The sequence below is a fragment of the Drosophila suzukii genome, unplaced genomic scaffold (assembly GCF_043229965.1).
Source record: "Drosophila suzukii unplaced genomic scaffold, CBGP_Dsuzu_IsoJpt1.0 scf_7, whole genome shotgun sequence".
Taxonomy (NCBI): domain Eukaryota; kingdom Metazoa; phylum Arthropoda; class Insecta; order Diptera; family Drosophilidae; genus Drosophila; species Drosophila suzukii.
Genome location: NW_027255939.1, coordinates 464,832 through 478,713, shown reverse-complemented (window position 1 = coordinate 478,713; position 13,882 = coordinate 464,832). Strand labels below are relative to the sequence as shown.

Sequence of the window (13,882 nt, the reverse complement as noted above, 5' to 3'; positions counted from 1 at the left end):
GCATTTTAAACCTACTGCCAGGTTGTTTGCATTTTATACCTGCTGCCAGGTGACGTGACTGCCGGCCAATATGGCACAGACGCAGACCACGCAGCCGCCCAGTATGGGTCAGACGCTACGTGGGTTTTTTGCGATAAGTTCGGTGTGCGCGGATCGAGGTTTCCACCGGTGGCCGCGGATTTCCCCACGACTTTCCGCTGGAGGTTATACCGCCTCTACTCGGTCGCCAGAGCCCCGTTTCACGGTGTACCGCGTTAGCGGGGGGGTTGGCAGTCGGTCTGCTCCTTGACCTTTGGCACCAGGAAGACCTCTGCCGTGCAGACGTGGTGACACTCGTTCGGTCCCGGAGCCAAGGAGTTCGATCAGCAGCCCTTAGATATATGCTACTGCTGAGCGCCGATCGACAAGTGCAACCCGTAGCGGGTAGCAGTCGTCAGCTAGCAGCAACGCTCAAATGTAGGCAGTACATTCCTACGCTGGGTGCCGCACCAACACGACATCTACATGTAGGGTCTCGGTCTATCATGGCAGGGAGCTTTTGCGAGCTTGCCCTACGATCAGCTGGATCTGCTGACGTTGTGCAACACTGCTCAGGCCAGCTGAGCGTAATGCGGCACAAAGCGTGGGAAGCTGGAGAGAAGGTGCAACAACAATATTTACCCGCCATCTAGAATCACTCAAGAGAGTGCTACTTGGTGCCGCTTGGTTCCCGAGGAATCTCGATGTCAGCCTAGATGCCTTCTGGAGTTCACGGTGGGTTTGCCTTCATGTGCGGAGACAGGTGAGTCCCTAAGCCGCCCGCTGGAAGCCGCGAGCTGCCGCGCCGCTGCATGTGGACGCTGCTGGCCGACTTTTTCAGCGGAGCGCTGGATCCCACACCTTCACTCACTGCACACACTTCTTCTTCTCAATTACAGGGTAGGTGGATGTGTGTGTGGCTGTGATTTGATTTTAACGTCCTGTTAGCAAAATGTTTATGTGTTCAACTTCGGCATGTAGTTTTACCGAGTTGTTCCAACTTATTGCATTGCCGCTGTTCAGCAGATTCAGTAGTTCAGCCTTTCTGGATTTTAATCTTTTTACCACGCCACTACGTTTGGCACACATCACACTCTACCCATTGCGTTTTTTCTTTTTGTTCTTGTTATTGTAGTGTAAGCTGGCGTTGTTGCTGTTGTTGCCGTTGTTGGTGTTGTTGCCGTTATTGCTGTTGTTGCCGTTGTTGCTGTTGTTGCCGTTGTTGCCGTTTTCTTATTCTGTGAGGTCCAGATCCAGGTCCAGATCCTTTTGGACCAAAGTCACGGTCGCCATGTAGTGTAAACGCATCTTTTATATTATTTTTAATATTCTTTATTTGTAATCTGGAGCAGCATTAGTGCCGCTTCCAACGTCAAGTTGTTTCTGATTTAACCATTTTCCTTAGGTTCTAAGTAAGCCTAAGTCTCGTAGCTGCGCTGCCTACAGTTGGACGGCAGAGAGACGGCCATGTATATCTTATATATATCATGTGTATTTAATTATGATCTCTTTAGGTGGAGCGCGAGGGTATATGTATGTACTTGGCTTGGTTGAGCAGCCGGCGTGTGTAACAGAGTGCTGACACTTGCACTTTCTGTGAGCGCGCCGATCGACTCATGTTTCGGCCACTTAGGTTTTTGACCGGGCCTTTGTGTATGTAAACACAGCAACAAAGTGTTACAGGGTGTTTGCTTCAAGTACTCTTGGTACAGTAGATATTCAATATATGTATGTTGGTATTTAAAATTTTAACAAATAGTTTAGCATTTTTATGCGGTAAATTATTTTGTATACCTTTCATAGGAACAATCTTAAAAAAAATAAATATATTCAACAATTAATCGCGTAAAAATCGATTGAGTAAGTATCTTGATATTATTTTTTTTTAGTAGCAAAAGCTAGCAACGTCGAAGAATGCTGTTCTCTCAAGCTCTGGAGATTTCGATGCTTGGCTCGGCTGTCGGATTCTTCAAACGATTTCTCATTGCGGCCTCTTCTGAGGTCAAAGAGGTGAGGACAGGCCAAGCCGGATTCCCTTTGAGAAATCGGTCTACCACTCAAGTGCCCGAGTCTACGAAGTTTTAAATTTTTAAATAAACCTTTTGCATAATACTTTTCGAAGAGCTGAAACAACAATTCATACTCAAATACTCGACAATCAAATAGTCGATGGATATATGCACCTATGTCGCCACCGTATGCCTACATCGCCACTTACCGCCACCTAGCCTGTACCGTCACCTAGCCTATAGCTCCAACTAGAATATATATATATTTATAATATATATAGAATGTGAAGCAACCCCCTTCCCACTACAGGACTCACAGCTTTATCCAGCAGGATACGCTTGTTCTTCCAGCGTCACAGGAACTTCAGCTTTATCCAGCTTCACAGGATACGCTTCTTCTTCCAGCGTCACAGGAACTTCAGCTTAATCCAGCTTCACACGATACGCTTCTTCTTCCAGCGTCACAGGAACTTCAGCTTAATCCAGCTTCACAGGATACGCTTCTTCTTCCAGCGTCACAGGAACTTCAGCTTCATCCAGCTTCCCAGGATACGCTTCGTCCTCCAGCGTCACAGGAACTTCAGCTTAATCCAGCTTCACAGGATACGCTTCTTCTTCCAGCGTCACAGGAACTTCAGCTTCATCCAGCTTCACAGGATACGCTTCGTCTTCCAGCGTCACAGGAACGTCAGCTTCATCCAGATTCACAGGATACTCAGCTTCATCCAGCTTCACAGGATACTCAGCTTAATCCAGCTTCACAGGACTCACAGCTTCATCCAGCTTCACAGGATACGCTTCTTCTTCCAGCGTCACAGGAACGTCAGCTTCATCCAGCATCACAGGATACTCAGCTGCATCCAGCTTCAAAGGATTCTTTGTTTCCAAGACACACAATATGTCTACTTCATTCATTGAGGAAACAAGTCACACAAGAATCGATTTACACAATCGATTACTAGACACCCAAAACGAGCTGCAAGGGAAAAGCCAACAGCTTACTAAGAATTATGGCAAGGATTCTTTCGACCGACGCCACCGAGATGGCTATTATTCCGGTAAGCTAAATCAGTTAAACGATCTCTGGCAGCAGTTTTGCGACCTAGATGAAGAAGTCCAGCAAGCGGCATTACCCACTGGAAGTGAGTACTCTTCGCGATTAGAAGCACTTAAGGAGCTGGTCGAAAAATATCAGAATATCTTTCTGGACAACATGCCGACTGAAAGCGGGCTTCCGAAGGCCCCCAGACGAACTTCGGCCAACATCAAGCTCACAACAAGAGATCAAGTCAAAGGAGATTCCGCAAGTGACACGGTGATCCGACAGTTGCAGAGAAGATGCAACGAATTGGAGTCATCATTAACATTAGCCTCGAACGCCCCAACTGTCACAAAGGCACCTGGATCTCCATTGGGCGTTACTGAGGCAAGCCCACGACGAATTGGATAGCACACCTGGGGCCGCAGCTCTGGCAGAAGCAGAGCTAGCCCAATTCCACACATTATACGAGGAATACGAAATGAACCTGCTACGAGAAAACGACGCGCCAATGAGCCTAAACTTGGCACTTCCGCCAATTAGCATTCCGGAGTTCAACGGCGAGTATCTAGACTGGCCACGGTTCCATGATCTCTTTGTGGAATTGGTACATAATAAACCATATTCGGCCAGTCAAAAACTACATATTCTACAGAGTTCGCTTCGTGGTGAAGCGAGGAACGTCTTGACAGACAGCCTTCTCACAGGGTGGCTATGACGACACCTGGTTGCGTTTGAAGGCCAGGTACCAGAACGGAAAAATACTAGTATTCGCCGCCATAGCAAAAATGATTGACCATAAGCCTATAGACGGCTCCTCGCGCCAACTAAGGGCCTTACATGACACTATAAAAAACTCAATGAGTACTCTTAAAAACCTCGATGTCAGCACAAAATCCTGGGATCCAATCCAGTGTTTTCTTATCAGAAGAAAACTAGACCAGCAGTCGCTAGCTGCTCTGGAAAATATAGCGGATGCACCAACGGAAATTCCAACGTTAAGGTGTAGTATGCACTTATATCGAATATCTACTGTACCAAGAGTACTTGAAACATACACACTGTAACACTTTGTTGCAGTGTTTATATAAACAAAAGGCTCGGTCAAAAACCCTAAGTGGCCGAAACATGAGTCGATCGGCGCGCTCAAAGAAAGTGCAAGTGTCAGCATTCTGTTGCACACGCCGGCCGCTCAGCCAAACTCAAGTACATACACATGCCCTCGCGCTCCAGCCAAAGAGAGCATAATTAAATACACTTTATATACATAAGGTATACATAGCCATCTCTCTGCCGCCCAACTGTAAGCAGCGCAGCTACGAGAATTAGGCTTACTTAGATCCTAAGGCAAATTGTAAAATCAGAAACAACTTGACGTTGGAAGCGGCATTAACGCTGCTCCTGCCAAGCAAACCAAATAAATAAAGAATATAACAAAACTACCAAAGAGATGCGTTATCAATAAAAATGGATAAAGATTATTAACATTTCCAACACAAGGAGTTTCACACAACATGGCGACCGTGACATTGGTCCTAAAGGATCTGGACCTGGATCTGGACATGGATCGGGACTTCGAAAAATAAGAAGACAGCAACCAAGGGGACAGCAGCAATCAACAGCAACAAAGACGACAGCAACAACAAAGGCAACAACAGCAAAAACGGCAACAACAACAAGAACAAGAGAAGAAACGCAGTGAGTAGAGTGTGATGTGTGCCAAAAGAAGTGGCGTGGTCAAAAGATTAAAAGCCAGAAAGGCTCATCTACTGAAGCTGCTCAACAGCGGCAAAGCAATACAGTGGAACGACTCGGTAAAAATACATGCCGAAGTCGAATACCTAAAAAATTTGCTATCAGAACGAAAAAATCAGACCACAGCTACAGCCACATCCACCTACCCTGTAATCCAAAATATTTCAAAAAATAAAAACACATTGCCTCCTCCAGATAAAGTTGCCATACAAAAACTAAAGAAGACGTGCCCAGATGACTGCGAGGGACCACTGTGCTCCCCGTTCTGCGAGTACACCTGTGTAGCCAGCACCGGTGCCCCAACATAAAGTACACCTGTGCAGCCAGCACCGGTACCAAGGAAGTGTGAACCGACAGCGCTACCAAGAGCGCATAATTTTTTTATCTTTGCACTGCGTTGCAAAAATTTTTTTAATTGCACTGCGATGCATATTTTTTCATTTATATTATAAAAACAATTGTAAAAATTGAGCGACATAAAAGTTGCCCGATTAGAGTATGGCCTGAAAACCATACACAAAATAGGCAGGAAATTATATGTAAAATATGATAATAATTGGTCAAAAAGTAAAAGTAAAGTAAGATCAAAATTAATAATATTAAACTAGTTGTTTATGAATAACATTAACAACATTTACGAATTGATTCAAAAATCCAAAGAATTTGACAGACCAAGATATATTTTAAGAATACCAACCCCAAAGATGGGTTTAATTGATACAAAAACAGTGGATTCCACTGCAAATGTTATTAATAAGGTAGAATCAAACCCCATAGACTTAGAATTAATTCATACATTGCTTATAATAATTGTTGTAATAATGTGCGCAAACTGTTTTTATAAACTTTATAAATTGCACAATAAATGTCTTAAGAAAAAATATATGAGCCAGGCAAATGATCTGGACAAAATTTAAACATTTTGGCACAAACAACATTATTATAAAAATATTGCTGTATTTAAATTTAAAAAAAAAAAGTTAAAGAAAATGGAATAAAAAAAAAAACAAATAAATAAATATAAGCAAATTAATTAAAAATGGCTACGCTAAAAGCAATTGCAAACACATTTGATAGGGACATCTATTTTAGAGAAAGAATTCTGCAATTAGTTGCACCAACTTCAGTAAGCATTTACGAGTTAGAAAACTTATATATTGAAACATTTAATTTAGATGCCTCTCCACTTATTCATTGCACAAGCACCCAAAAGGCAATTGTCCTATCAACCATCCCAGGGGTACAGGTTAGATCAGTAGTAGACGAACACCCAATACTAGGTAAAACAATAGTAATGATGGTCTCCAAGAAATAATTCATCTCCACAATATAATGGAATGGAATGAATTATATAAGCAGCTAAATAATATAAAAGTTGACTTTGACAAATCATATAAGTCACTTACTCAAAACAGGCCAATTCAAAAGAATACCATTAAAAAACATGTGGAAATTCTAGTAAAATGCTTTAATGAAGCACGAATACTAATATATGGCCAGAAGGAAAAATTAAATCAAGATCATTGGTCCCAAGTATCAAAATTTTTGATCAGACTACGATATAATTTAATATCAATTAAACAAAAGTTTAAGTTGGACATATCGGTACCAACTATACTTAACACCTCCCTAGCAGTTGAAACTGGTGATGAATCGGAATCAACAAAACAAACTGATAGTGACCAAATAGAATCAGAAGACCTTACAGAAACAAATCCTAAAATAGAAGAGCAAGATTTAAATAATCTTACTATTCCAGCTGTTTTAATGTCAGATCTAGATAATTCTACAGATTCTGATGATAATTCCATAATAGAAAATAAAATAAGAAACAATATCACAATGGCACAATCTAATATTGATTTCATTAACACAGCATCCAAGCTTATACCAGTTTTCGATGGTAAATCTGAAAACTTAACAAGTTTTATGGATGCATTAGAAATAGTAGAATCAATAAAAGGCGAACACGAACAATTAGCAGTTTCAATTATAAAAACAAAGCTAAAAGGTGTCGCCAGAAATCTAATCGGAGATGAAACAACAATAGCTGAAGTCATTTCCAGATTAAAAAACAACGTCAAAGGCGAATCTGTAGAAGTGTTGTCAGCAAAACTGATGAGCCTACAACAACGCAATAAGACTGCCAACCAGTACACACAAGAGGTTGAGCAGATGACGAAATCCTTAGAAGGTGCATTTATAACAGATGGCTTATCCCTAGAGTTAGCCAGACGTTATTCCACTCAACATGCAGTGAAAGCAATGACTAAAAATTGCCAAATAGATAAGGTAAAAACAAGGAAGAACGCTATAGTCGAGTACCTCGACTATCAGATACCCGTTACTCAGCTATATGGAGATATGCAAGCAGCAAAGCGAGATTAAAATGCGCCACCTACCGGCGGTATACAGATTTAAGCGTTATGGGCGTTAGAGTGGGCGTGGCAAATTTTTTTTTGGATCAATCGATAGGTATCGACGAGACCAATACATTTCAGTTAAAATTTTTTATCTAGCATGAAAATTGTGGGCGTCACAGGTTTTCGCGGTTTGTAGGCGTTAAAGTGGGCGTGGCAAACTTTTTTTGGGTCAATCGATAGGTATTGATAAGAACAATACATTTCAGTTAAAATTTTTATTCTAGCATCAAAACTGTAGGAGCCACAGTTTTGGGCGGTTTGTGGGCGTTAGAGTGGGCGTGGCACTGTGCCGAAACAAACTTGCGCTGCGTAAGAAGCTCAGGAATCTGCACGCCAAATCTCAATAGCCTAGCTCCCATAGTTTCCGAGATCTCAGCGTTCATCCGGACGGACAGACAGACGGACAGACGGACAGACGGACAGACGGACAGACGGACAGACGGACAGACGGACAGACGGACAGACGGACATGGCTAGATCGACTCGGCTAGTGATCCTGATCAAGAATATATATACTTTGTGGGGTCGGAAACGCTTCCTTCTGCCTGTTACATACTTTCCGACGAATCTAGTATACCCTTTTACTCTACGAGTAACGGGTATAAAAACAACGTCAAAGGCGAATCTGTAGAAGTGTTGTCAGCAAAACTGATGAGCCTACAACAACGCAATAAGACTGCCAACCAGTACACACAAGAGGTTGAGCAGATGACGAAATCCTTAGAAGGTGCATTTATAACAGATGGCTTATCCCTAGAGTTAGCCAGACGTTATTCCACTCAACATGCAGTGAAAGCAATGACTAAAAATTGCCAAATAGATAAGGTAAAAACAAGGAAGAACGCTATAGTCGAGTACCTCGACTATCAGATACCCGTTACTCAAAGGGAAGTGGAGATATGCAAGCAGCAAAGCGAGATTAAAATGCGCCACCTACCGGCGGTAGACAGATTTAAGCGTTATTTTTGGATCAATCGATAGGTATTGACGACACCAATACATTTCAGTTAAAATTTCTTATCTAGCATGCAAATTGTGGGCGTCACAGGTTTTCGCGGTTTGTGGGCGTTTTAGTGGGCGTGGCAAACTTTTTTTTAGGTCAATCGATAGGTATTGTTGAGAACAATACATTTCAGTTAAAATTTTCTATCTAGCATCAAAACTGTAGGAGTTACAGTTTTGGGCGGTTTGTGGGCGTTAGAGTGGGCGTGGCAGTCTACTGAAACAAACTTGCGCTGCGTAAGAAGCTCAGGAATCTGTACGCCAAATCTCAATAGCCTAGCTCTCATAGTTTCCGAGATCTCAGCGTTCATCCGGACAGACAGACGGACAGACGGACAGACGGACAGACGGACAGACGGACAGACGGACATGGCTAGATCGACTCGGCTAGTGATCCTGATCAAGAATATATATACTTTATGGGGTCGGAAACGCTTCCTTCTGCCTGTTACATACTTTCCGACGAATCTAGTATACCCTTTTACTCTACGAGTAACGGGTATAACTATAATGCAAGCCGGTACCTTCAATACAATGAATGAAGCCATATCCAAATTTGTAAGCAGTTGCACAGAAGCAACCGGACAGCCATACACTGTCCTATATTACAAAAATTACCCGCAGCGCGGTGGAAATCGCGGATGAGGTAATAATCGAGGTAATAATCGAGGTAATTATAACAATACCAGATATTATCAGAATAACGGATATAATCAAAACAATGGTTATAACAGAAATAACCAAAATAACAATTATAACAGAAATAACAACCGTGGTGGAAACACCAGCGGCGGAAACAGCCGTGGGGGAAACAACAACCACAATAACAATGTTAGAGTGGCACAAACAAATTCGGGAAACTCCCAAACACCTTTAGATACACGACAGTAAACAACATCAAAATTCACACTTTAAATCTCAGTCAAAATACATTTGTCACTTTCACGAACGTAGCAACAGGAAAAGAATTAGTTCTCTTACTAGACACAGGTGCGGAAATATCCTTATTGAAGGAAAATTCTAATAATTTTCAAAACATTCAAGATAATTACATCATAAACATACAGGGTATAAGTCAGGAAGTTACCAAATCAAAAGGCTTAACTTCTATTGAAATTCAAACTTCTAAGTACATAATTCAACATGATTTCCATATCGTAAATATGCAATTCGCTATTCCATGTGATGGAATACTAGGAATCGATTTTATCAAAAGATACAACTGTCAATTAGACTTCAAGCCGTCTGAGGACTGGCTTATAATAAGACCAAATAACCTAAAATATCCAATTTATGTTCCAATAGCATACAGTTCTGGCAACAACTCCCTAATTCTGCCAGCAAGATCCCAAGTCGTCCGAAAAATCGAAATAAATTCAGAAGAAGACAGTGTATTAATTCCGAATCAAGAAATTCAGCATGGTATCTATATCGCAAATACCATAGCAACAGTCCAAAATGCATATATAAGATTACTAAATACTACAAACACAGATCAAGTAGTCTATATCAAAAACATTCATCATGAACCGCTTTCAAACTACGACATAGTAAAAACGGACTTAGAAGACAGACAAAAAATTGTATTATCCCAACTTGCAAAAAACTTCCCGCCTCAATTCAATAAAAAACTTACAGCATTATGCACCCAGTATAGTGATGTGTTCGGACTAGAAACCGAATCGATCACTACCAATAATTTTTATAAACAAAAGCTGAGATTAATTGATGATGAACCCGTATATATAAAAAATTATAGAAATCCTCATAGTCAACAAGACGAAATTCAAAAACAAGTCCAAAAACTCATCAATGATGAAATAGTGGAACCCTCTGTATCACCTAATAATAGCCCACTTCTGTTAGTACCAAAAAAGTCACTTCCAAATACGGAAAATAAAAAATGGGGATTAGTAATTGACTATCGTCAAATTAATAAAAAACTCTTGTCTGATAAATTTCCACTGCCTAGAATCGATGATATTTTAGATCAACTAGGTAGAGCAAAATACTTCTCATGCCTTGACTTAATGTCAGGTTTCCATCAAATTGAACTGGAAAAAAGTTCACGGGATATAACATCTTTTTCAACAAACAATGGTTCGTACCGCTTCACGCGATTACCATTCGGTTTAAAAATAGCGCCAAACTCTTTTCAAAGAATGATGACTATAGCTTTCTCTGGATTAGAACCTTCGCAAGCATTTCTTTATATGGATGACTTAATAGTCATAGGTTGTTCCGAAAAACATATGCTCAAGAACTTAACTGATGTTTTCGAGAAATGTAGGAAACACAACCTGAAGTTACATCCTGAAAAATGTTCATTTTTCATGCATGAAGTCACTTTCTTAGGACATAAATGCACAGATAAAGGAATCTTGCCCGACGACAAAAAATACGACGTCATTCAAAATTATCCAGTCCCACATGATGCGGACGGCGCTAGAAGATTCGTTGCATTTTGCAATTATTACCGACGTTTTATAAAGAATTTTGCTGAATACTCCCGTCACATAACAAGATTATGTAAGAAAGATGTAAAATTCGAATGGACAACACAATGTCAAAACGCCTTCGAACATCTTAAATCAGCATTAATAAATCCTACTCTGTTGCAATATCCAGATTTTAGCAAAGAATTTTGCATAATCACAGATGCTAGCAAATACGCTTGTGGAGCAGTCCTAACTCAAAACAAAAATGGACTACAGCTTCCAGTGGCATACGCATCAAGATCCTTTACGAAAGGTGAAAGCAACAAGAGCACCACAGAACAAGAACTAGCAGCCATTCATTGGGCAATAACACACTTCAGACCATATATTTATGGTAGACACTTCACTGTCAAAACAGACCATAGAGCACTGACATACTTATTTTCAATGGTAAATCCAATCCAATCCTAACACGAATGAGACTTGAATTAGAGGAATATAATTTTACGGTGGAGTATCTAAAGGGTAAAGACAACTATGTAGCCGATGCGCTCTCCAGAATAACAATCACAGACCTAACAAATATACAAACAAGTAATAAAATTCTGAAAGTCACTACCAGAAACCAAAGTAGACAGAAATCCTGCGCAGGAAAAGATCAAATAGAATTGCATAAGCAACCTATAGAAAAAGCTTCAAAGCCCAACGTATATGAAGTCATAAACAATGATGAAGTACGTAAAGTAGTGACCTTGCATGTAAATAATAAAATGTGTTTATTTAAGCACGGAAAGAAAATTACAGCAAGTTATGATGTAAGCGATTTGTATACTAATGGAACCATTGACTTAGGTCAATTCTTTCAAAGGCTTGAAAAGCAGGCCGGTATTCACAAAGTCAGCCAACTCAAAGTGGCACCGTGGGAAAATATCTTTGAACTTGTTTCAATTGATAATTTTAAAATTATGGGCAATAAAATATTGAAATCATTGAGAGTAGCGCTACTCAACCCGGTGACCGTAATAAAACATAATAAAGAAAAAGAAGCTATATTGTCTACATTCCATGATGATCCAATACAAGGTGGTCATACAGGCATTACAAAAACCTTGGCCAAGGTCCAGAGACACTATTACTGGAAAAATATGTCCAAAGACATAAAAGAGTACATAAAGAAATGTTCTAAATGCCAAAAGTCGAAACCGACTAAACATACAAAGACCCCACTAACTATAACTGAAACTCCACAACGAGCTTTTGATAGAGTAATTGTAGATACTATTGGTCCACTTCCAAAATCGAATAATGGAAACGAATACGCAGTAACACTCATCTGCGATTTAACTAAATACCTAGTAGCTATACCTATACCAAATAAAAGCGCAAATGCAGTAGCAAAAGCTATATTTGAAGATTTTATTCTAAAGTACGGTCCAATGAAGACGTTCATTACGGACATGGGAACAGAATATAAAAATTCAATTATTGAAGATCTATGTAAATATTTACATATTAAAAACATAACTTCAACTGCACACCACCACCAGACAGTAGGTACCGTGGAGCGAAGCCACAGAACACTAAATGAGTTCATTCGTTCATACATCTCAGTTGACAAAACAGATTGGGATGTATGGCTACGATACTTCGTATATTCTTTTAATACAACCCCATCCATGGCACATGACTATTGTCCATATGAGCTAGTTTTCGGTAAAACTTCAAATCTACCAAAACACTTTAATAGCATAGACAAAATAAAACCCCTTTATAATATAGAAGATTATGCTAAGGAATCCAAATTTAGATTAGAACAGGCAATTAAGAGAGCTAGACTAATGCTAGAATCTCATAAGCTGAAACAGAAAATTAGTTACGACAAAACTAGTTTAGATTTCGATTTAAAAATAGGAGATCAGGTTTTATTGAAAAATGAAACAGGACATAAGTTAGATTCGAAATATACAGGTCCTTATAGGGTAGAACAAATAGGAGATAGAGATAACATAACTATAATAAATAACAAAAATAAAAAACAAATAGTACATAAAGATAGATTAAAAATGTTTATTTCATAATTGCATTTAACATAGCCATGTTTAGAAATACTTATGAGTGTAACCATGTTTAGAAATTCTTTTACACTCCATGTTAAAAAATACTTTTTCTTTTAATACATATATTATTACCAATTCCATTCTCTTTAAAAAAAAAAAAGAAATTTAAAAAAAAAAAATTTTTTAAACAAAAATAAATATTTCTTTAAGTAAAATATATTAACAAAATAACTTCATAATATTACGTTATTTTTCAAAAGGAGGGAGATGTAGTATGCACTTATATCGAATATCTACTGTACCAAGAGTACTTGAAACAAACACACTGTAACACTTTGTTGCAGTGTTTATATAAACAAAAGGCTCGGTCAAAAACCCTAAGTGGCCGAAACATGAGTCGATCGGCGCGCTCAAAGAAAGTGCAAGTGTCAGCATTCTGTTGCACACGCCGGCCGCGCAGCCAAACTCAAGTACATACACATGCCCTCGCGCTCCAGCCAAAGAGAGCATAATTAAATACACTTTATATACATAAGGTATACATAGCCATCTCTCTGCCGCCCAACTGTAAGCAGCGCAGCTACGAGAATTAGGCTTACTTAGATCCTAAGGCAAATTGTAAAATCAGAAACAACTTGACGTTGGAAGCGGCATTAACGCTGCTCCTGCCAAGCAAACCAAATAAATAAAGAATATAACAAAACTACCAAAGAGATGCGTTATCAATAAAAATGGATAAAGATTATTAACATTTCCAACACAAGGAGTTTCACACAACAAAGGAGTGTACTGACGTTTATTGAGCGGCGCGCTTGCATGCTGGGACGATAAGCGCTCAACCTACAGCAACACTCCGCCATCAGTCAGTTCACAACGAAGAGAGCTGTAAGATTTGTCACCTAGGACAACATAATCTTAGAGCATGTAGTCGTATCCAGCAAATGGACCCCAAAGCACGGCGCCAAGCCATTATTCAAGTAGGAGCATGCACAAATTGTTTGTCTACAGCTCATATGGTTGAAAACTGTGGATCACCGACCACTTGTCGAGTCTGCCAGCAACGGCATCATTCACTGTTACACCAAGGACCGACTAGCAATCCAGTGGCCGGCGCAGTAACCATTGCAGGCTACGATGACGT

At 39.9% G+C, this 13,882-nt stretch overlaps 1 protein-coding gene across 11 annotated transcripts in view; it reads left to right on the top strand.

Moving 5' to 3' along the window:
- The window catches only part of LOC108013786 (uncharacterized), a 477,552-nt gene that overhangs the window by 108,736 nt on the left and 354,934 nt on the right, over positions 1-13,882 (top strand). The window lies entirely within an intron of this gene.